Below are 26,205 nucleotides of genomic sequence, written 5' to 3'. Positions count from 1 at the left end.
CAACGCGGATATGACGCCATTGACTGCGACAAAACGGAAATAAAGAAACGTGCCGTGTCTTCGAATTAAATAAAAATTTCTCCTGGTTTGAAAGTTGTTGGAAACAGTCGGGATAATGTAAGTATACAACAAAAACAAATATATAACATAGATATAGTGATTTTTGCTATTTTTAAAGCAAAAAAAGATACATATTGTGCCTTTAAGTGTAATATTAACCCTCTGAGGTCGACAAATGCGCGGGCGCGTTTTGCTGGATTTTCTCCACATTGTAGCACTATAAACTTAAATTACTCGGTCATTTATGGTCATACAGAAAAAAGAAATATAAAAAAAGAATCTGTGATATTTCTACTTTTGTATGTGTCCACTTACAATCAAATCAAAACATTGTGCTTTTGTAAAATAAAGAAAATAAACAGGGTGTGCGTTCTGCCTCTCCGTCGTGGTGTACTTTTTTTTCTTGAGCACGTCTATAAACTGAAACAAAACTCAGCGAATACTTGTCACACATTTATGAGCCATATACCTTTATAAACATTTAAGTGTGTACTTTTAACCCCCTGAAGTCGGCGGTATCGCCGGCGATACCAGCTCGCTTTTTTTTTATCAGTGTAAAAGAAACTCATAAAAACTCTGTTGACTTTGATTTTCCATAGGAGTTTCATACATCAATCGATTCTGTTAAATGTGTATTATTTTTGTGTATACTCACAATAAAAACAAAGTGTTGTGCTTTTTGCCAAATAAAGAAAAATAAACACGAAGCGAGTTCTGCCTTCTCTCTGCCAGTGAAGTCCATTCTGAAATGCGTCCGAAAATGAACAATAACTCAGCGAATACTCAGTCAAACAGGCATACAGACACACAGGCATGAAGCTTGAATTCTCTTCTTTTAAATGAAGCAATTTATTTAAAAAACAAATATTCTCATCTTGTGAAATCTGTATTAAAAGAGAGCGATTCCAGTCGACCTCATTACAGCTCATTCAGATGTAATGTGACACGCCCACGGAGAGCGTGCGCTATTCAAACGCAAATGGCTGAGGCAATCCACGCAATCCTGTGAACGCCCCCATATCAGCTCGAGAAAACACACAAGTTTATTCAGATCATTACTTGTTTACACCGTCTTGCAGCGCTGTGAGGAATAATAATAATGGAAAATGTACCTCAGAAGTGCGGGTATATCGAGGAGCGAGCTGAGGAATGCTGTAGTAAGTTTTTTCCTTCTCATGTGAATCGGGTTTCTGTTTATGAATGAATGAACGGCAGAGATGCGCGCTGTTTACCACAGCTCGCAAAAAGACAGTTTACATTTAAATCGCGTGTGTGAATGAATGATGATGTTTTAGCAAACTGTATTGCTATACTGAGATGAGTAAAAATCGACTGAAATATGTTGAAATAAAATGTAGGCTATTTGTATAAGCAACGTATTAAACTGCAAATTAACATTTATATGCCCTAATATTTCATAAAAAACAACGTTACAGTCAGGCGAAATATGAAAGACAACATTTTGTTGACTAGATTTGGGTACAGTTTATACTGTAGAATATACTGTAAGATTACACTTGAATTGTTGTTGTAATTGTAACCTTTTTAATAAAAAATATATTTACAAGGTAGATGTAAACAAACTATTAAAAGGTAAATATAATTTTTTTCTTTAAATAATTTGTATTGTGTTTTATTAGTAACAAATTTGGGGAGAGGATAAATATACCAAAACTGAAAATACAGTATGAGAATTAACTGCACAATTACTAGACATGTTTACCTTGGATATTATACCATTTGCAAGCACAATTTGTGAAAAAAAAAAAATGTATATAATATATTTGTGTATAAATATATACACACATTATATATATATATATATATATATATATATAAATATATATATATATATATATATATATATATATATATATATATGTGTGTGTGTGTGTGTGTATGCATATATATATATATATGTGTATGCATATATATATGTGTGTGTATATATGTGTGTGTGTATATGAAGAGTTCAGATGCAAAAGCTTCTAAATGCCATCTGAAATTTTCTTCTAGAATGATCATTTTTATCAAGCTCTTATATTTAAGTTAGCTATAGGTGACACACCTGAATGAATGGCTCATTAAGTATGCAGGGGCATTGTCTAATCAGGTGTGAACTACTAAATATGCATGGTCGTCTTTCTCTTGATATCAGTATGTTCACTTTTTTTTTTCAGGGCCCAGATGCCACTGAGGACTTCAGTGAACATGAACATGGTAAAGTGAAAATCAAACACCTTGGAAATGAAATGTATGTACAATGTTTTTAGGAATGGCACAATCATTGTTTTCAATAAGTTCTTTTTTGGCATTTGTTGTATCTTTGGACTTTGTTGTGTTGTAAATAAATCCAAACAATTTAAAAGCCATTCTTTTTTAAATCTCCTCATTTACAGTATTGTGCAAGGTTGCCCAGAATGACAGGGCCTGATAGCTCCTAAAAGGGCCGTTAGGGGAGGGTCTTTGTCTTTCTCAGGTGTGAAAACAATACATATTAATGACCTCCGCATAAAGCTTTTTCACACAAAACACGTCGTAAATTTTTTTAAATCAATATATTTTCTTATCAGGGTGATTTTCACATAGTTTTAGAGCAAATATTCTAGGCTACGTGATACAATTTTCAAAAGTCTTGTGAAGAAATAATCAGTATGGGTTTCATGGCCTTATTTCAGTGAGATTTTTTTTTTGTATTTTCACAAACCACGCATAAATGTCATTATCTCAAAACTACAAACTTTTACATACATGCTGCTGATATATTATCGTAGCAGAGTTTGTGCTGAATACAGTGTAATTAGACTTTAGCCATGGAAATGTCACAAGTAACAGAAATAACCAGAAATGTCAGAGCATGTCAGAACACCTCCAGGGCCCAGAAAACAGCTCAGACCTCAGAGGGTTAAATAACTAAATAGCATCCAGTGTCTAGCAGTGCAGCAGCATTTTTGGCTGAGGGAATTCCTGGAGGGACTTCAGAGCCAGTCCTGAAGATCCAAGGGCCTTCATAAAATGTAAGAGGTTTACATATGTGTTATTTTTTATATAGGCTATTTTTGATATTTCCATTTATTTTACTTTGAGTTGGGGTTTTCATTGGTCCCAACAGATTCTGATGGTAATATCTGTCTTTTGGAGCCTCCTGTCCCAACAGAACCCCAGGCAGTTGTAAGTCGCCTACTCAATACACCAGAAATTATGACAAATAGTGTTATAAAGTGCACTCGACCAAATGCTCATCTTCACAGGACGATGGGGATAAAGAGTTTCTGCTGCCACAGAGAGGCCTACAGAGGTAATGTTAATATTATGTGTCTACACATCAAACAATCTACACATTCACATTTGAAACATTTTTACGTGGAGTAGCCTATAGAATCTAAGTTTAAATCTAAGTATAAACGGGTATTCTCTCCCTCCGCCCCCAGAGTGTGGAAGAACAGCAGAAGGACGGTCCATCAACTTCTGCTGCACAGATGAACACAGTTCAGTGATTCTCAGTAAATGCCACAGTTTAACTATGTAGAATTTGTTTAGAACTACGTTATGTAACTCAAATCTACTTCTGTATTTTCAGTTGCCAGTTAAGATGTTATATAGACTTCATCTTATTAAAAAAAAAATGTACCAGTAAAAAAAAGCAGTAAAATTAGCAATATTTTATTTATTAATAAAATATTAATTTTATTAATAAAAATGTACTGAAAGAATGAATGAGGTGTTTAAACACCACTTCCTCTTTAAAAAAGGGGAGGAGACCGAAAGAAACTCTGGGTTTACCAAAGAAAACCTGCTCCCGACCAGGTTAGGTTCACAGAGTAGGTTACCATGGTAACTGACTCTGAGTATAAGTTACCTCTCTTTCAGAAACGGGCTTGACTTACTCTGCTTTCTCAGGTTTGACATACCTCCCATTCTGAAACAGAAAACCCAGAGTTTCCCTCATTTCAGGGTTTTCACTTAACCTCCTTTCTGAAACAGGGCCCTGATGAATCGTTTATCGGAGGGATGTAAATCTCTCAGGTTTCATTAAAATGTCAGTTTTTTACCCAGCTTCTTCAAGTTTGCATGGCGTGTGACATTTGGAACCTCATTATATTGTGATTCTAGGTAAGATTGTATTACATTAATGTTACTTGTCTGTGCCAGTGTTACGGATCAACTGGGGACGCGCGAGTGCACACAGATAGTTTTACCTGGATTTCCAGCAGATGTTAGACGGCTACAGATTCGTCACAGCCATTTTTCACAGATCAATGATTAAAAACGTATGTTTCACCAGTTGTATACACATTAGTATGCATAATAAAGCAATTTGTGTTTGATGTGTATATTCCTGCGTATTTGGCGCAAGCTTTCCTGTAGCTCTAACAGAAGAGCGTTGGCGCTTGCAACGCCAAGTTCATGGGTTTGATTCCCAGGGAAAGCAAGAACTGATAAGAATGTAAATGTGTAGCTTGAAATGCAATGTAAGTCGCTTTGGATAAAAGCGTCTGCCAAATGTGTAAATGTACATTATGCTCAGTAGGAGCATGAACTTGAATGTTGTGTATGTAATGTCTTGTATTGGACATGTAGAGAACACTTTGTCTTTAGTGATTAAAGTCCTGTGAAAAACACGGAGAGATAACCACAAATTGTATTACTGAAATAAGCAAAACATATGATATAGTGATAATGAATTATTACAAATAAATACTGATATTCTCTATGGCCAATATTTATGTAGCACCCTGCTAAATTTATCTAATGTTTATTTTGTGTTCTGTTAACAAATACAGTATCTTGAAATATGGGCCAGTTCAATTGCCCTGGTGTGTAATACATTTTTTTGTATTATTACGCGTGTTAATTCAGTTATAAATAGAGATGTTAAAATATTATTTTTTCTTTTGAGAGTAACCTTTGAACCCTCTGTCATTTTATTTCGTATTGGATGGCCAGGTGTCAGTTTCATTAGTTATCCAATCAGTTCCATCCATAGAGCAGTGTAACAGCCTACCGGATTGTTGAGGGGGCGGGACTAAAAGACCGAGCGGAAAAAGTACGAGAAAGAAAGCCTGAGAGATCGCTGCGAGCTAGCTGTAAGTTCTGTGTGATTTATACATTGCTGTTCATCGATGTTGAGAACCAGTGGGGTATTCTTCTTGAGTTTTGTGAAGGTGCTACACTGTTAAAACGGGAAAGTGAGTTAGTTTGGAGCTGTTTGAATCTACAACGGAGATTCGGATGAAGTGAAACTACTGCTTACTTAGCATGTGTGAACTGATAGCCACGTGTGAACTGCGACGCGCATAGCCACGTGTGAACTGCCTGAAATCCAATTTGCCACCGAGTTCTGAGTGAGTATGTGAACTAAAATGAACTTGAAAAAGATATCATGAAGCTCATTCGTTTTTTTTGTGGACTGTTGGCTAGTGTGCATCAGAGACTGCCATCCATGTTGCTGCAATAGATGTGCTCGGGATTCGTGCTGCAGGCCAGAGATGTCTGTGTTTTTCACACAGACGGACAGAGTTTCAGGACGGGTTTTCTTCATCGTGTATCTCACCACTGGATCAAACGGTTTGAACCAGAATGGTCATGTTAATTTTTCTGTCACCAAGGAACTGTGAGTACAGACAATATTTTTTTTTTCAACTGAGCTCCAACATGCGCGCCAACGTTGTGGTACCACAAAACACTGACATTTAGTAGGAAAAACCCCGGGGTATTGTTAACTGTCATTTCATTTGAACATGAGAACATTTTGAAAGGTTAACGCACCTGAATTCTGAAGAAAATATATAAATACATTTTGAGTTTAACATTTAATCTTTGTGGTCTGATATTTAAGTGTGTGTGAGTGAAATGTGATTTGTGTGATTTCAGTTTATTTATGTTTTTCAAATAAGGGTTATAGTGGCTAAGTTAAATATATATGTGTATGGGAGTTTATGCTCACGGTGAAAACAAACGAACACAGTATAGCTTTATTTCAGCTAACCAGGCCTCTCTACACTCTAGTCAGAGTTTCATGCCCTAAGTTTTAATTGTTTTCTATAAATCCCGATTTTAACTTCTAGTAACCTCTCACCAATTCATTTCCCCATGCACATGATAAATCCTGAAAAAAAGTGGAATTGTGTAGGAGGGTTACACGTGGGGGCTCGTCCGGGATGTTGTTTACTGTTGTTTTGTTTTGTGAGCATGTTATAAAAAAATACAAATAAAATAGGAAGTCAGTGCTAAATGAGGTAGCTTAAAAGCCCTATAGCCACTTGTGTTTCAGAGATTTTTTTTATTTTATTTTTATTTTTATTTTATTCTGTCTATCCGAAGCTATTAACATGGATCCAGAACCGATTTTCAAATGGTGTAAAGACAAAGGTGTTGATGCAAGGAAAGCATTTGTGCTTAGTAAAGTTTCTCTTGATGTTACTGATGAGACTATGTATAGGGTACTGGATGAGGCTGAAGTTTTCGGTCCCTGTAAAATAAGAGGACGATGTGTAGAACACTCCAATAAAAGCCAGTCAGTTTTAGTTGAAACTGTTAATGACATGACTAAGACTGACATACCTGAACAGTTACTAGCTGGAGATGAGTTTGGACCTTGGATAGTGAATGTTACTGACACCCAGACTGTTCCTGTAACTGATAGAGGAGACTTCCAGTCCAAGTTGCTGTCATTCTTAGCAAATGAAGGGAAGACACTGGCTGATGTCACTGGCTTACTTACCTCTGCTTCTGCCCCACCCAGCTCTTTACCTACTGCTCCACACAGCACTTTACCCACTGCTCCACCCACCAATCCAGACCTGAACGCAACTCTGGTGAATGCCATCTCCTCACTAGTTGAAAAGTGTCAAGCCACGTCTGGCGATGGACCAGCCTATCGCAAGCTACGCATGTTCTCAGGTATGAAACCCACTCCACATGGAGAAGAGGAGTATGACGCTTGGGCGGAACAGACCACTCACATGTTGGACGAATGGCAGTGTTCTGATGTTGTCAAAAGACAGAGAGTAGCTGAGTGTCTTAAAGGGCCAGCAGCAGATATTGTCAGAGGTTTGAGAGTCACTAATCCCCAGGCCACTGCCAATGACTACCTTAAAGTCCTCGAAGCAGCTTTTGGAACCACAGACAGTGCAGCTGATCTCATGGTGAGGTTTCGTAATACATTCCAGCAAGAAAGTGAGAAATTATCAGCTTACTTACTCAGATTAGACAAGCTATTGCATGCAGTCCATCGTAAAGGTGGAATTGAAGTGATTGACATGAACCGAACACGCATTGATCAAGTTGCTAGAGGCTCTCTGCCTCATGACCTCGTAGCCCTTCGCATAAGACTGACTTACAAACTCAAGCCTCCTCCCAGCTTTACTGAGTTGCTTCGGGATGTAAGAGAAGAAGAGGAGATGATCCTAGAAAGACCGAATGCAAAGAAGGTCACGTCTTTAGCTACTGGCAGACGAGCCGAGTGTGCTACAGCCTCAGTTGTACATGTACTGCCAGAGCCTGCGCCAGTCCCTGACGTAAGAGAGAAAGATCTTGCAATAGAGAATCTAAGGAAAGAATTTCAAGGTCTCAAGACTGATGTTGCACGTCTCCTTTCTGCCTCTGTGACTGCATCAGCCAGTGTGGCAGAGCACGTAGACCAGAACCCTAGCCAGAAAGCTACTGGAAACTCATATGCACGTGTGAAGGAGAGGGTTCCCAAACCTCAGTATCGTGTTGATGTCTTTTGCTACAAATGTGGTGAAGATGGTCATTTCCAGCGGGAGTGTCAAAATCCAGAAAATCTCAGAAAAGTGAACAAGCGCCTTTTGAAAATGAAACAGCCGACGGGAAACTTTCCAGGGGCTCGGTAGAGGAACGGCCTGATGCTCCGGATAGAATACGTTCCACAAGATGTGACACGCTACCAGAAAAGAAGGCTAACTTGCCAGAAGGTTTAGTAGGACCTAGCTCTATTGTCTCAGTACAAATTGAGGGCATTTACGCCAAAGCTTTACTTGATAGCGGGTCTCAAGTTACCTTACTGTATCGCTCCTTTTATGACAAATATCTGAAGCACCTGCCTTTGACCCCTATTGAGTGCCTTGAGATCTGGGGCCTCAGCGCAAAGGAGTATCCATATAATGGTTATATGTGCTTGAAGCTTGAGTTTACTGGAGATGTAGTTGGAGTAGCTGAGACTGTAGAAACACTTGTGCTTGTGTGTCCAGATCCGGTCATGACAGGGGATGTTTCCCTTGTGGTCGGCACAAACACCTCAATAGTTCGAAGACTGTTCCATTCATGCAAAACACATGGAGGAGACAATTTTCTCAACACCCTGTCTGTTCATCCAGTAATAAAAGTTGCTTATGAAAAGTTTCAGGAAACTCCTGACGACACAGCTGAAACAAAAAGAGGAACAGTCTGGTTTACACGAGACAAGCCTTTCACTCTGCCACCTGGCGGCGTTGCTACGGTTGTTGGTGTTCCAAAGTTTCCTGGAGGTCTCTCTAGCCAAGCTGTTCTTATAGATCATCCCGAGGTAGATTGTTTTCCTGAAGAGCTACTGGTCATGCCGGTGGTTGAAAAGTCCACTGCTGTTTACTGTCGTCGCATCACAGTCACTGTAAGAAATTTGTCCAGTCATAATGTGACATTAAAACGTGGAATTCCAATTGCTCATCTATTTCCTGTAGATGTAATAAATACAGTCAGTGAAAAGGAGGGCCCTAAGCTGCTTACACCTCAATTGTCCCCGTCTTCTTTCAACTTTGGTGACTCTCCTGTGCCTCCTGAGTGGAAGGAGCGACTGTGTCGAAAGATGATGGAGAGAAAAGAGGTATTCTCCTGCAGTGAGTTTGATGTGGGTTGTGCAAAGAGCACAAAACACACCATACGGGTGACAGATGATAGACCTTTCAGAGAACGCTCTAGACGTTTACCACCTGGTGATTTGGAGGATGTGAGGAAGCATCTGAATGATCTCAAAGAGGCCGGAATCATTTCAGAATCCAGAAGCCCATATGCTTCTCCAATAGTTGTGGTTCGCAAGAAAAACGGTACCATACGAATGTGTGTGGACTATAGAACGTTAAACAGAAGAACGATTACGGACCAGTATACAGTCCCTCGTGTGGAAGATGCTTTGTCCTGCCTGGGTGGTAGCCAGTGGTTCAGTGTGCTTGACCTCAGAAGCGGCTATTACCAGATCCCTTTAGCTGCTGCTGATAAAGAAAAAACAGCTTTCACTTGCCCAGCAGGGTTCTATCAGTTTGAGCGGATGCCGCAAGGGATTTGTGGGGCTCCGGCCACATTTCAGCGAATTATGGAAAGGACTGTTGGTGATATGAACCTACTGGAAGTGCTTGTGTATCTGGATGACGTGATCATTTTCGGAAGAACGCTAGAGGAACACGAGCAGCGCCTTCTTAAAGTCCTTGACAGATTGAAGGAGGAAGGATTAAAGATATCGTTGGATAAATGTCAGTTCTGCTGCCCCTCTGTTACCTACCTTGGCCACATTGTGTCTAGAGATGGTATCGCTACAGACCCAGCAAAGATTGAGGCAGTGAAATCATGGCCCCGCCCAGAAAACATTACTGCTCTTCGTTCCTTCCTTGGCTTCTGTGGATATTACAGACGTTTTGTAAAGGATTTCTCCCGAGTCTGTTATCCACTCAATCAGCTGCTTCAGGGCTGCATTGTATCTAGAAAGACAAGGAAAGGGGCAAAGAAAAATAAAGATATCAAAGAGCAGAGTAAAGCACAAGCAGCCACAGCAACAAAAGATTGGTACCATCCTTCTGAGAGTTTTGGAACTAGGTGGGATAAAGACTGTGAGAAAGCTTTTGAGGCTTTAAAGAGAAGTCTTACAGAGGCGCCTGTGCTGGCAATCGCCAACCCAAAACTGTCATATGTGCTGCATGTCGATGCGAGCAGAGAAGGATTGGGAGGTGTCCTCTATCAGGATCAGGGAGAAGGTTTGCGCCCAGTTGCGTTTGTCAGCAGAAGCCTCTCTCCAACAGAAAAGAATTATCCTACACATAAGCTCGAGTTTCTGGCATTAAAATGGGCTGTTGTCAACAAGTTGCATGATTATCTCTATGGAGTCAAGTTTGAGGTTCACACTGATAACAATCCATTGACGTATATCTTAACTACAGCTAAATTGGACGCAACAGGGCATCGATGGTTGGCGGAATTGTCAACATATGATTTTAGTCTAAAGTATCGACCTGGAAAACAGAACGTGGATGCGGATGCATTGTCACGCCGCCCTCATGCAAATCAAAATGCTTCACATGAGAAGGAAACTCTGCTTGCCACCACAGTCCAAGCTGTCTGTCACATGTCTAAAGCCAGAGTACCTCACTGTCGCCAGTGCAGAGCTGTAGATCTCATGGGCTCATCTAAAGGTGCTGTGCCCAGAGCCTATTGTAACTTGTCATTTCTGAACACTAAGCAGTTGCCCAAATTGAGTGCAGCAGAAATCTCAAATTCTCAGCAGAAAGACCCATGCATTGGAGAAGTGTGGCGTGCTATAGTTCAGAAAAGTGCCAACCAAGCTAACAAAGAGAAACATCCTGATGTGTCATTGTTGTTAAAAGAGTGGGAGAAGCTAATAGTCAAAGACTCTGTGTTGTACAGAACAAGCCATCCACCAAACAAACCAGCTTGGCAGCAGCTGTTGCTCCCACAAGAGTTCAGAACAATTGTGCTCCAGTCATTACATGACCAGTCGGGCCATTTGGGGGTTGACAAGACATACGGACTGATACGGGAAAGGTTTTACTGGCCTCGCATGAAAGTCCAGATTGAACAGTACTGTAAGAGCTGTCCAAGGTGTATTCAGAGGAAAACGCTGCCTAAAAGAGTTGCTGAGTTGTCGCATCTTAACAGTGATGGACCGATGGATCTCGTCTGCATGGATTTTTTGACGATTGAGCCTGACTCCAGAAATATCTGCAATGTGCTCGTAGTTACAGATCATTACACGAGATATGCTCAAGCTTTTGCAAGTAAAGATCAGAAAGCATCAACTGTCGCTAAGGTTCTGTGGGAACAATACTTTGTCCACTATGGTTTGCCAAAAAGGGTGCACTCAGATCAGGGCAGGGATTTCGAAAGTCGCCTTATCCATGAACTGTTAAGCATGCTTGGCATAAAGAAATCCCGAACCACTCCCTATCACCCTCAAGGTGACCCACAGCCTGAGCGTTTCAACAGGACTCTTCTTGACATGCTTGGAACGCTGGAAACGCAGGACAAAAGTAAATGGAGTAAGCACCTCAGTCATCTTGTACATGCGTACAATTGCACAGTGAATGAGTCCACAGGCTATTCTCCATATTTTCTAATGTTTGGACGACAAGCCAGGCTGCCCATAGACGTGACATTCGGAGTTTCAAGTGACGGCACCTCCACAAAATCCTACTTGAGGTATGTCAAAAACATGAAACGTGAGCTTCAAGCCGCCTATCAGTTGGCTGGGAGTATGGCAGAGAAGAAGAATGAAGGGAACAAGCAACGCTATGATCAAAGAGTTCGTTTCTGTCCATTAGATTCCGGGGACAGGGTCTTGATCCGAAACCTTGGGTTACAAGGGAAACACAAGCTTGCTGATCGGTGGAAAGATACTCCTTACATTGTGGAGAGTCAACTGCCTGGTTTGCCCGTGTTCAAACTGAAGCCAGAGAGTGGACATGGATCTGAAAAGATACTACACCGAAATCACATTCTGCCAATCGGACAGGAAGTGCAGTTGCGGCCTGAGATGAACAAGGAGCCCTTAAAACAAAGAAGAGCCAGCAGACGGCTCAAAGCAAAGAGAAAAGGGAACTCTGATACTTCATGTTTACCAGCACCCGAACAGGATAAGATGGAGGCAACATCTGATTCTGAAGATGATGAGATGGGTGTATGGCATGACTATTATGTACCACAAACGCTGTCAGGACCAGAACCTCAAAACATTGATTACTGTGAGCCTTTTGATCTGGATTTGGATCTGGCTGTTTTGACAAGTAACTCAGAAATGGATGATTCAGTTGAAAAATCTGTCGTAGTGGAGGAGAATGACCATGTGGTACAAAATGTGACAGCAGAAAGTGTGCCACGAGAAAGAGACACTGAAATACAGACGTCAGATGTAGCTGAGAGACTTAACAGTGTAACAGAAAGCCATGACAAGACAACTCGGCCTCAGAGACTAAAGAAAGCTCCAACCAGACTAACTTATGACTTTTTAGGGACCCCAACGTCAGTGGCAGTTGGTACACATAGTGCTACTGTAGTTGAGATTAATGACCAGAAAGATTCTTTAGCCCTATCTCCTATTAAGAAATACAAAAGTTATTTTTACAAATGGATAGGTTAAGGGGAATGTTTAATAATCTTCCTACCACAATCTTTTAAGAAAATGTGTTTATTTTCCTTAAAGTGATTTACGGTTTTAGACATGTCATGAGGGCATGACCATTTTTCTTGTGGGGGGAGAATGTAGCACCCTGCTAAATTTATCTAATGTTTATTTTGTGTTCTGTTAACAAATACAGTATCTTGAAATATGGGCCAGTTCAATTGCCCTGGTGTGTAATACATTTTTTTGTATTATTACGCGTGTTAATTCAGTTATAAATAGAGATGTTAAAATATTATTTTTTCTTTTGAGAGTAACCTTTGAACCCTCTGTCATTTTATTTCGTATTGGATGGCCAGGTGTCAGTTTCATTAGTTATCCAATCAGTTCCATCCATAGAGCAGTGTAACAGCCTACCGGATTGTTGAGGGGGCGGGACTAAAAGACCGAGCGGAAAAAGTACGAGAAAGAAAGCCTGAGAGATCGCTGCGAGCTAGCTGTAAGTTCTGTGTGATTTATACATTGCTGTTCATCGATGTTGAGAACCAGTGGGGTATTCTTCTTGAGTTTTGTGAAGGTGCTACACTGTTAAAACGGGAAAGTGAGTTAGTTTGGAGCTGTTTGAATCTACAACGGAGATTCGGATGAAGTGAAACTACTGCTTACTTAGCATGTGTGAACTGATAGCCACGTGTGAACTGCGACGCGCATAGCCACGTGTGAACTGCCTGAAATCCAATTTGCCACCGAGTTCTGAGTGAGTATGTGAACTAAAATGAACTTGAAAAAGATATCATGAAGCTCATTCGTTTTTTTTGTGGACTGTTGGCTAGTGTGCATCAGAGACTGCCATCCATGTTGCTGCAATAGATGTGCTCGGGATTCGTGCTGCAGGCCAGAGATGTCTGTGTTTTTCACACAGACGGACAGAGTTTCAGGACGGGTTTTCTTCATCGTGTATCTCACCACTGGATCAAACGGTTTGAACCAGAATGGTCATGTTAATTTTTCTGTCACCAAGGAACTGTGAGTACAGACAATATTTTTTTTTTCAACTGAGCTCCAACATGCGCGCCAACGTTGTGGTACCACAAAACACTGACATTTAGTAGGAAAAACCCCGGGGTATTGTTAACTGTCATTTCATTTGAACATGAGAACATTTTGAAAGGTTAACGCACCTGAATTCTGAAGAAAATATATAAATACATTTTGAGTTTAACATTTAATCTTTGTGGTCTGATATTTAAGTGTGTGTGAGTGAAATGTGATTTGTGTGATTTCAGTTTATTTATGTTTTTCAAATAAGGGTTATAGTGGCTAAGTTAAATATATATGTGTATGGGAGTTTATGCTCACGGTGAAAACAAACGAACACAGTATAGCTTTATTTCAGCTAACCAGGCCTCTCTACACTCTAGTCAGAGTTTCATGCCCTAAGTTTTAATTGTTTTCTATAAATCCCGATTTTAACTTCTAGTAACCTCTCACCAATTCATTTCCCCATGCACATGATAAATCCTGAAAAAAAGTGGAATTGTGTAGGAGGGTTACATTTACATAGGCCTATCATTTGTCACCTCACATGAATACCATGCCCCTCTCTAAAACAATAGGAAATGCTTTATTCTTTACTTTTTTGCTGACCTCTTTAACAAAAGAAATATGACACAATGGTCTATGAGTTTTATAAATAAAATGTAATGGGTGTGGGCCTCTTTTTATGTAATATAAATTTAAATTATGCCAGTTCTCTTCATTTGACTGGTACCATGAATCTCATTAACATTCTCATATTCATCACATCATGTGCTTTCATTGTTGTCGTCTGCTAATCGTTAGGAAAAGATTAAAAGGTCTATAAATGAAGTGTCATTGTTGTTAGGCCATATACTGCCACAGCAAATGGACGCAATTAAAGTTAGACAAATCAAAAACTTTGCAGGATAACCAATATCCCGACCGCTGCTCAAGAAAGGAGCGTGATTATATAAAGAGGAGATGTGAAAATTTCACAATGAAGGGTGATGGTGTGTTAAATTGGTCTTAAAAAGATAATACAACTGTGACATGTATTTACTAATATAACATGATTACATTAGATGGAGAGCAGTATAGGTATGAAGGCCAAACTGGCCAGTGGGTAAGAAAAATGTATACATATACATTTCAAAACAAGTAACTGTTCTTCATTAACATGTAACTTAGTCTATAGTTTGATCTTCCTTCCTTAGACTGAATGTCCAGAATGTGGGAGATGGGACTGTGTGGTCAGATCTTCCACTGTTCCACCATACTGGTAAGTTTTAGTTGCTGTTTGCATAAATAAATCGCTCACAGTTTAGTTTTTCCTAGGTGGACAGGTCTGCTATGCATTTGCTAATAATGACTAACACCTGAATACTGACGTTAACCGCTGTAACATGATGCTGACACTGATTTCTAGCAACTTTCTAAAGTCTTTGATAAATCTGTTTAAACTCCATGTGGAGACATTTGTCTGTCTTCAAACAACTATAAAACATTGCCCAATGCATCTGCAAAAAAACAGAATTAGTCATTATAACATATACAACATTACATTAACATTATTATTATTAACTGTGTATTTATTTCTGATTTCCTGAACAATTTGGCTTCATTGTTATGATGTAATTGATCTTTGAAAAGTTTGAAAATTGAAAGTTTGATTGGTGTTTATATTTGTTCAAGCTTGACAACCTTATGATTACTTTCTAATATATATTTCTAATAACAAATAAGTACAAAGATTACATTGTTAAAAGGGATGTTTATAAGAGAGCCTACATCTGAAACTGCTGAGTCTGAAGGGTTTTGATTATATTACCCACCAAGTACATTGTACTCAGCGTACTGTCATTCTTAAAAAGAAAACAAATCATTCATCATAATTTGCCTGGCTTATATATATATGTGTGTGTGTGTGTAATTTCTCTTTTTTCATATTAATATTTGCTGTTTTTCAGACCATCTGCTATAAAAGGAAAAACTGAAGTCGGAGTGCAGAGACGAGTGAAGAAGAGAGTAGTAAGTATGGTTTAATCTCATATCACCTCTGGTATAGAGATTTTTTAGTCCTATTGAAAGGTAATTGACAGTTATGTAAATGTTAGCAATGTGTCCATTTCAGGTGTCTAATTTGTGCTACCTTTGAGTCATTCATGTAAAAATCTGTTTATTTAATTTTTTTTTTTTTTTTTTTTTTTTTTTTGGTAAAGCTGCAAGTCCTAGTTGTCCTGGCATACAGTATTTTGCACAACTTCTAATTTCCTTAAATCTCTGCAACAGAGGTGAAGAGAGAGCATGTTAGAATGACCACAATAGACACATTCATGGGGAATACCCTAGGTTTAAATAAACCACAATTATCAAAATACAACATACCCTCTAATACTCACAGATTGCTTTATTACTGATAATAACTATCTGTGAGTTTTTGATTGAACTTTGCTCACTGTAAGTTGTGTTGGGCTTCTTCTATTCATGGATACAAAAATGTTACTCATTCTTCTTCCTTTCACAGACCCTGTGATAAAGCAGTCTTCACACACTACAGTGTCTGAACCACAAGCCCTCAGTTGTGGAAAATGAGTCGTACTCAAAGAAGTGATCGTCCACTTGAAGATGAAGATGTGACACTCTAACTCTTCTGTTTCTTTGGTTCAGCCGTTTGTAGGCCTGATTTTGTAACTAATGCATTATTCACTTCTGCACATTGTTTTTCTGTAACTTTTATTTATTTATTTTTTCAGAAAATTGCATTGTGATGCTTATTTATTGAGTGATGTAATATTCATACTGTACGCTTCAGTAATACAGGTATAACTGAAATGTTCTACCAAAGTGTATAAATATAGCTCTGCCAAAGCATTATATCTGCTGCTGTACTTTAATGTACTCTGATGTATTTATTTTGTAATGTACACTTTTAATATACCATTTATTTTAAATACCTAATAAAACAGCTTTATAATAAACTGTGCAATGCTAATACATGTTTAATGCTATTTAAATGTTCTTGAAGTACATTAAAATTAAGCTTCAAATATATGATAACTGCAGTTTTAAGAAATATGAAAATATTTTTAATGAACTGTAAAGAAATACACTTAAATGTACTTGAAGTGGTTCCATTTTAGCACAATTTAATATATTAAAATATAGTACAAATAGCTTAATAGTATATTGCTTGTATGTTTCGAAGACACTCATAATGAATTTGTAATGTACTTGTAACACAAATAATGTAAACTTTAATATCACTATAAGCGTGTAATTGTCACAGTTGTGTTCTGTTTTGTTTTGGACTTGTCTTCCTGTCATCATGTCACATGTCTTTACTGTCATCATTAGTTCAGTTGTATCACCTGTGTCTAGTTCATCATCATCACCTGTGTTCAGTTAATCAGTGTTCATCTGTGTCTGTATTTAGTTCCCTCTGTTCAGTCAGTCTTTGTCCGTTCTCGTCTGAGTCATGTGTATGTAACATAGTGTTTGGTGTGGTTAAACCTTCTTGCCTGTATGTGCCTATCTGAGTGATTTAGTAAAATGTATCCATGTATTGAAGCCTTTTGCCTCTTTGCCTTCTTCAACCTACACCACACCCTGACAGAAGAACAGACCAAGAATATGAGTTGGGAGCTCGCTGGACAGATCGCGGCGGTGGCTTAGGGTAGCCGCAAACTTTTTGATTATACATAAAAGTTTTGTCATATTGCCGTGACCTGCAACCTGAGCGATGAAATCATCAAGGTGTGTTACCGGATGGGGGCAAAACATGTCGATCCGAGGAAGCTTCCTGATATCTCAGGACTGGACTGGAGAGAGGCACTCTACACTTGTTTAGAGAGCTTCGTCCCTCGCTTTGCTGTTCCACAGCCTGCACTTCACATCAGGCCCGCCGAGCCAAAGACTGTTAATGGCATACCCATAGAGCTTACTTCGCCACTGGTCCCGTCCAGCCCAGAGCTTTCTTCACCGCTGGTCCTGTCCAGCCCAGAGCTTTCTTTACCGCTGGTCCCGTCCAGCCCAGAGCTTCCTTCACCGCTGGTCCCGTCCAGCCCAGAGCTTCCTTCGCCACTGGTCCAGTCCAGCCCAGAGCTTTCTTCACTGCTGGTCCTGTCCAGCCCAGAGCTTCCTTCGCCGCTGGTCCCGTCCAGCCCAGAGCTTCCTTCGCCACTGGTCCAGTCCAGCCCAGAGCTTTCTTCACTGCTGGTCCTGTCCAGCCCAGAGCTTCCTTCGCCCTGAGCCTGTCACCATCCCAGAACCTGAGCCCTCAGCAGAAATGGCTGCCGCCACGTCGCCTGAGCCCTCAGCAGAGATGGCCGCCGCCACGGTGTCTGTTCCTGAGCCGGTGTCTGTTCCTGCCCATAATTCCATAGCTGCCCCCAAGTAAATTTTGGGGTGGGGCAATAAGTCTCCGCCATGGCCACCCGAAGGGTCATCTCTGCCATGGCCACCAGAAGGGTCATCTCCGCCATGGCCACCCGAAGGGTCATCTCCGCCATGGCCGCCGAAGGGTCATCTCCGCCCTGGCTGCCTGCTCAGCCTGATCCGCCCTGACCATCTGTACTGCCGGTACCGTCCTGGAGTCCTCTGTTCCGGTTCACCCTCCTTGGTAGACTCCAGGACGCCCTCCGTCCCTCCCTCCCTAGACTTACCATCTGTGGCGCGAGGTTGCGCCTACCGGGAGGGGGGGGAGTATTGTCACAGTTGTGTTCTGTTTTGTTTTGGACTTGTCTTCCTGTCATCATGTCACGTGTCTTCACTGTCATCATTAGTTCAGTTGTATCACCTGTGTCTAGTTCATCATCATCATCACCTGTGTTCAGTTAATCAGTGTTCATCTGTGTCTGTATTTAGTTCCCTCTGTTCAGTCAGTCTTTGTCCGTTCTCGTCTGAGTCCGTTCTCATCTGAGTCATCTCTATGGAACGTTGTGTTTGGTGTGGTTAAACCTTCTGCCTGTATGTGCCTATCTGAGTGTAATTACTAAGAGTAATTCACGAAGCATTTTAGCCCTAAAAGTAGCACCTAAGCCTGGGACAGCTTAAAAGAAGTCGAGAGGACTCCTAACTCACTAAGACCTATTCACAAACCGCTTTTTGTGGCATTTCACGTTGTGATGTTTTGAAATGCGTATGCGGCGGCTACAGGAGCTTCAATCGCGAGGGAACAATTTTGCATTGTAGGCATAACTAGGGATGCAATAACGCCACCAACCACAACCAAAACTAGGCTACTCATTGCATGTAAACTAATTGTAACGTTTCATTGTGAATCAAATTAAAATGTTCTTCTCTTTGCAAACGTAGGCAGAGGCATATAGTGACAGATTAATTCAATAATGTTGCAAAGATATTGCATCAATCCATATGTTTCATTCGGCTACTAGGCTATTTGTTTTGCCTTACTCTTTATTCATTTAGGCTATTTATTCAGTTATTCATCATCTTCCGTCCTTCGCACTACTTGTGTAGCGCACGCATTCTCAGACCTGTAACCTGTCACTCATCATCGTAGGGGAGGTGTTTGGAATCATTCCCGCGTTACAATCATCAGCCAATAAAGTTGGTCACTCCAGTGAAGCTCGTGCATGAGTAATGACGTCATCCATAGAAATGAAGACTCACTCTTAGTTTAGGAGTTGTAATTTTTTTTACTAAGAGTAGGTCTGAAAGGCGTTGTGAATAACTTTAAGAGAAAACTCCTAGCTAAAATCTTTTAGTGCGATTTAGGAGTACTCCTAGTGGTAAGATAAAATGCTTTGTGAATACGGCCCCAGAACTTCAGGAAGGAACACATGACAGTTCATTAAAGGGACACTCCACCCATTTGCATTAAGCTTTGCATTGTTAGAAACCCAGTTATACTATTGCATGGTCGTGCAACACTCTCTCATTTTCCCCTGAGACGGGAGAAATCCGTTATTTACCTCTTACACTTCCTCCTACAATGACGCAAAAATCGTCATTTTGCGTCATTGTAGGAGGAAGTGTAAGAGGGGGGGATTTCTGTTGAGACTACAGACACTCGTTCCTCATCTTTCCCAGGGGGCGGGAACCGCTCACGCTACAGACCTATTACAGATCAGTGGGTGGGACTTTACTCTCTGACTGAAACTGAAAGCAATATCCTCCATCTTGTTTGAAGCTAAGCTAACAGGCGCTGTGAAGAGGAGACAGATGTAAAGTTATGACAATAGCGGAGGAGAGTGCTCAATATGATATAGAAGAAGAGGATTTCGGAAGTCTGATGCTTGAATCAGGTGTTTGTGGCTACCTTTACAAGCCGCATTATAGCGAAGAGCAGCCGAGGCAGAAGACCTGCCTGCCGTGGACGAGGAGCCCGGACTGGCTCGAGTTAGGGCGGACTGGTGGCGCCGGTGATCTCACTATGCAACTACGAACACAGAGATAGAGTCCGTCTGCGGCAAAGAATTTCAACGATGACAATTTCTCCTGGACGAAATCTCTGAATCAGACAAGGACACGGACGTTTGTGTTGTGACCTATCCTAGTTTCGCACCGCATATGTTCTGACTGAACATCCAGGTACCATGCAATAATTCACCTTTTCGAAAGAAATACAAACGAGGAGTAATGCACTAATGAGTTCGTCAACTAACTAGACATTTTGTGTGAAATGAATTTCAAGCTCTGGTGGTAGCTAGCCTTGTTGACGGAAGAGTGATTTCTCTTATAGGCAGATATGCGCTTTCTGGATTAGTGGGAGTGGCTTGCGGAGCTGTGCAACGTGGTGCATTGTGGGAGTTGTTGTCTTTCATACAAATGCGTCCTGAAGTTATTTTTTGTCTTTCCTCGGTCACGAAGGCACCAAATTCAAAATTTATTTTACATTTCGACTACATATATGACCCACTTTAAATAAAAAACAATGTTCAAATGGGTGGAATGCCCCTTTAACAAGGAAGAAAGATTTACAAAACCACCTATAAAAAGTAAATTTGAGCATTGTGTCAGGAATTTAATTTATGTGTGAGCGGAGGCTATTGCCACCTAAGATATAGATGTTTTGTAAATGCTCCCAACTACAGGGTTTCCAAATAAATGGAAAGAACAAGCAGATATGTGTACAATCTTTATTTGACACCCAAGAAGAAGTATAATTATACAAAAATTTTAGGAAAAAAAATACACAAGTTACAAATACAATAACATTCACACAAAAGGAAAAGAATAAGTCATAAAGTGGCCACCTGTAAAATCGGATCTTGAACAGTCAATATCAATATCCCATGGGATAAATCACATTTGGGAAAGAGAAAGAAAAAAATTTAAACAAAAAGATCCAAATAAATTAAATTCAAACAACCTCAATTCACACCTTAATGCAAATTTATAACCAAAAATCTCAAAATTCACACAATAAACAAACAAAAGTATAAATGGATTTAATAAATCCTCCCAATCCCAGCAGCTAATAGCCCATGGTGGTTGTAAAGGAATTGACAGTAGATAAGAGCGGTGGCAATAACCACCCACAGTACTCAAGAACACAATTAACAAGCCACAAAAAATCAAATATAACAAATCAATAATTCAATACCCAATCATCTCAGCACACGCACACACATCCATACACACAAACACCACCACAAACACACGTTCACACCGAGAAAACCCTAAAAGGGTCACCCCATTACATATGCAAATATATGACTTTGACAGAATGTGAACAGCATATTTGTTTTTATCCTACAGCCCCCCAGAAGGTACATTCCAGCCTTTCGTCTGCACTACTTTGTCTGCTCACATCAGTGATGTTGAAGAAAATGACAAGGTGCCAACGGGCAGTCATCGGCAGCTGAAGGTCCAAATGATCAACCTCTCCCTTTGTCTCATTGTAGTCCGGGACCATTTGTGGTTTTAGGTCTGCTCGGGTGCATCTTTGTGCAAAGTGCTCATTAGCAGGACATTTTTCCCTTTCTTGGGGCAATAGGAGACGACAGTGGCAAAGCATAGAAGATATTAGCACTAAAGCTACGTCTACATTAATCCAGATACATCTGAAAATGGCGTTTTCGTTTATAAATGCTCTCTGTCCACACTAGCATTTTCAGGCGTTTTCTGACGTTTCAGTGTGGATGAGAAACTTTTGAAAAAACGCCTGAAAATGCTAAATTCACCTTTACTGCGCATGCGTAAAATCCCACCAAAGATCACTGATATGATTCAGATGGAAAAATAAATAATGAAGTTATCGCACAATTCTTCTGACAGGATCATTTTATTTAGTAAAATCTCTCACCATTCACTGATGCAGTCCAGGTCGCACAGTCGCCATATGTTTGGTCTAAAACGCTAAAACTGCTCTCATGTATTGCTACTTAAATACCCAATCATCAAGTTAAAGTAGTGAATAATTGACTGGGGTTTGAGACTTCTCTAAATAATACGGTACGGTAAATAACCCTGATGGGGCCTCGGGCGTGCAGGGGGGGCCCCATGGAATTGCGTTACGCCACTGGGCATGAATGCCGTTTTAAAGAAAAACAAACTATTATTTAGTTCATTCAGCATAAACAAACATTGATAGACATGTTGAGATAGTAAACAATCTATCAACCACTTATAATGAATTTTCAGTTGATATGCTGAAGGGATATTTACATGACACTGGCATGACACTCTGAATGGTGCAGGCTAATGGGTCTTTAGCTTATTGGTTGCAATCACGTCGTTGTCTACATAGCACAAGCTGATTGGTTGCTTTTTAACCCTCTGGGGTCTGAGGTGTTTTTGGGGTCCTTGAGATGTTCTGACATGCTCTGACATTTGTGCTTTTTTCAGTTGCTTATAAACATATTAATGGCAAATGTGTCATTACACTCTATTCAGCACAAACAGGGTTACCATAATATGTGAGCAACATGTATGTACATGTTTATATTTTTGAGAGAATAATGTTTATGCATTGTTATTGAAAAAACTAAAATTGAAAGTTTCTGAAATAAAGCCACAAAACACATACTAAATATGTGTCCACAAGACTTGACTAATGGATGTCGTCGTCTAGAGATTTTTCTTCAAAATGATCTGAAAATCATCCTGCCTAATAATTCACATAAAACAATACATTGATTAAAAGACACTTTTTGTTTAGAAAGGCAATATGCGTGGGGGCGTGATCCCTTACCCTTTCTGGTCTGCTGACTGGAAGAGGCAGATGAGGAGCTTTCAGCTGCTGAGCTGCAAGACGGTACTGGTGAGCTGCAGTGGAGTGGTAGCGGTAGCTCCCGGTCAGGTTCACAATCATCAATGCCCAACAACTTGTAGCCGCACTGGGTAGTACATTAGCATTAGCTCAAATGATCTATAGGGAATTTTAAAACTTATTCATGAATATGATTAATATATTGCATATTACAGTTACATTAAATTATCGAAGTTGAAAATAGATTGATTGTACATATGAATAATCAATCACAACGAATTATAATTCCTCATTCATATAGCAATAGTCTTATTTCAGATCGAGTCTATGAGATAACCCTTAATGGAAATTAATGTAATTATCAAACAGTTGTTTGTCCAGCAAACGGCCGTAAGATTAACTTATCAACTTCTCAATAAAGTTATCACTTCTTACAAACTCCAAGAAATATCAATTTTCTGGCCATGAACATTAATTTCCCTGTGTTTATAAATTTAAACTACTAAACGTAGTAAATAATAAAAGCTTGTAGCTAGGATCAACATTTCATTGACTTCGTGACATGAGCATTTTAGACAGAAGCAATCAGGAATACATATTGGATTTTAATAATTGAACTAATAATACATCAAACTACGATTCACACAGAGTAAATATGCGCATAACAATACAAACAGTAAAAACAATACAAGACCAAAACGGATAACAGATGAGAGAGAGAGGATGAAAGGGTGAGCGAGAGAAAGTGAAAGCAAAATCTGCGATCAGAGAGAGATCACAGTATGGCACAAATCACAGACCAGGTAACCTTTGAGAGAGACAACAAGAAATCACATCAATCAAATCGAAAATCAATACTTGCGTATGGTTCTCTTTGTATTTGCTGAGGAAAGAAAACGCGTGTGTCGTTCTTTTTTAGAGCTGGGCGTGTTCCATCGTGTCTTCTGGGGCGAGCAGACTCGCAGGAAGATTTAAAGGTTCACCGAACGTGAAGTTACCAATGAAACAATTCAGAGTTCATCTCCTTCGTGGAGAGAGAGGCAAATATGAAAATAAAACATTAATAAAGAAAAGAAAAACTGAGATGAGAGCTCCCTAAGGAGCCATGGAACCAGAAATTCTCTCAGACGAAGTGCTCGTGCGTGTGTCCTTAAGGAAGAGGAGCTGAGCGCGGTTGCAGGAATTTCAAAAGAGTCTTTTTCTTTGAGTTGAAGTTGCCGGCTACGTTCGCTTCACTGAACGTAGGGAGAGTCCGAAGACGAAAATAAAGAAAAGACTTAGAGAAAAAGAAAAGAGAAACGGAGAAAAGCTCCCGAAGGAGCCATGGACCCAGAAAACCTCTCACAGAAAAAAGTGCTTGTTGATTTAAAAATCTTGCTTTCCCCTGTTGTTTAATTTCATGGAAACAGACACCAGTGATTTTGCCAAGAGATCTCTTATTTATTTAATTATATAAGACATAGGAGAGAAGAGACAGCGAACCAAACAAAAGTCCTCAATCTAGTTTCTCATCATCTTCTCTGCCTTTCGGACAAAGGGCTTGGTTTTTATATGGTGACCAAGGAAAAAACTTCATCCCATAGCAACACATACATTCAGCAGAGGAACATATGGTTTCCATTGACGTTGGAATGTATATCCCCTTGTATAAACACTGCATATACATTACAGTCTTTCCAGCTCAGCACACAATTCAGTCCAAAGTCTCCCTTTCTCCCACATCTTCACAAAATACATTGAGTACAAATGATTATGAATGTATATAAAAAGTAATAAAAAAGATACATAATACTACCTATTATGAATATTAATAAAAAGTAATAATAATACTAAAAACAACTGTTACGTCCTCTGTTTGTCTAGGGGTAGCAGGAGAGTAACATATTGTTATAAAAGACAATGTCCACACGGAATAACAAAAAAAAAGTGAAAGAACGAGAGAGAGAGTTGGTTCTGTCTGCAATCCCAGCACTCAACACACACACACACACAGGGTATCTCTTTTAGATTTTTTTTTAATTATCAGTAAAAATCTCTTTTACAGCAGTTAGGAGTAAGGTAAGGAATTAAATACAACTCAAATAAGTACCAGAAGACACCACATACCTCAGGAGGGGGTTAAAGCCAAAACAACAAACAAAACTGAAAAACTACCTGGGAGTAAGAAAGTCTAATTAACCTATAAAACCAAAAGAATCAAAGAAACAACATCTCTCTTACCTGACTTCCTGACTATCCCAAAAAAAAAGGAGAAAATAAGGGGTTAGTAAAAACAAAAGAGGCACCCACCTCCCTACTGTGTCAGCAAGCAACAACAATAATGGGGCACACCAAGTTTTCTATCACTACAGAAAACACAACAGACTTTCAAGAAGCTTTAAGACACAAACAAGGTCTTTCAACGTTCAACACAGTCTGGGAAAGCGGACAGGACACACTCTCTCTGGGGAACAGCCAGTTTCCCTCTGTTTAAATGCGCTCCTCTCCACAAACTCTGATCAGGAACAGGTGGCATCAATTAGGCTCCTATCAGAGGACAGGGAGGAACAGAGGAGAACAGACAAACTACTTTTCCCAGCAGGCTGTTGGGCAAAAGGGAAACACAATCACAAAATATAGCTGCAAGCAGCAATACGGGGCCAAGCCCTGCAAGGCAGAGCAAGCAACAGCCGCTGTAGCGCAATGCGGAGCCAGAAGAGCAAAACATCAGAAATTTAATGTACATCAAGCACAGTAAGCACATCAATTACAGCAGCACAGCTAGCATTTAAGCACCAACAGCAGTGCAGAGCCGGAAGGAATTTAAATTATTATTTTATACACAATTTCAAAGTCGCCCCACACTGGTCTCGAACCCACGACCACAATGGTTCGGGATTCATGACGCATGGTTGAACCACTTGCGCCACCCAGAGGACATGTTTTACAAAGCTGCAGAGGAGAGGCTTCAGTGTGTGAATGAGCACACAAAATCATGTTAACGAGATTAGCATGCTAAGCTAACTTAATGCTAATATAGCTTATGATGTGGTACATCCAATGCTGGCAAAATAGATATCCTCAGATTCGACATGACGCAAGGAATCGATAGACACCAATTTTATGATTTTGTGACAAACTGTTCACAAGTTACAGCCTCTGAACCAATTATGGGTTGACCTCATTAAGTTTGCGACATCATAACTTTTTTTTTCCAGTATAGCAAAAAAATCGGGGACAGTACTTTTATGCGGCTCAGTCCGAAGAGCATTTGAGTACATGTTTGGACAAAATTAGACCAATTTTGAAGGAGGAGTAGCGAAAAAACTGTTTTACATTCACTCCAATATGGCGGCCAGTCACATTGTTGATAAATAACATATGAGATATCGTTGAAATCGGCATAAGCCAAGGAATATATTGACATAAAGAAATCAAATTTCAAGCAATGTTAGCAAAAGTTATAAGCGTTTTTTCAAAAAACAATGATATCTCTGGAACACTAGGTGGCGCTGTGATCAAATTTCTCAGGTACCTTCGGGCCATGCTAATGATGATCCATACCAAATTTGGTGAAGAAATTTCAAATAGTTTAAAAGATATTGCAAATTATGACATCATTCAAAAT

The 26,205-nt window shown here is 39.9% G+C and overlaps 1 long non-coding RNA gene across 4 annotated transcripts; it reads left to right on the top strand.

Annotated features, from left to right (window-relative positions):
- The first annotated feature begins 2,816 nt into the window (after positions 1-2,816).
- LOC311087359 lies at positions 2,817-16,390 on the top strand. 4 transcript variants are annotated; one of them, XR_014607225.1, is made up of 7 exons: positions 2,817-3,077; positions 3,202-3,231; positions 3,312-3,358; positions 3,492-4,331; positions 14,638-14,702; positions 15,391-15,451; positions 15,948-16,390. It is a non-coding gene; the product is annotated as an uncharacterized lncRNA (long non-coding RNA). The 4 variants fall into 4 exon arrangements; XR_014607224.1 differs by lacking the exon at positions 3,202-3,231; XR_014607226.1 differs by having other exon boundaries at positions 3,202-3,358.
- The last annotated feature ends 9,815 nt before the right edge of the window (positions 16,391-26,205 follow it).

The sequence above is a fragment of the Abramis brama genome (assembly GCF_963993115.1).
Source record: "Abramis brama genome assembly, chromosome: 7".
NCBI lineage: Eukaryota > Metazoa > Chordata > Actinopteri > Cypriniformes > Leuciscidae > Abramis > Abramis brama.
Note: the sequence above shows the minus strand (reverse complement) of the source record. Positions and strands in the feature narration are given on the sequence as shown.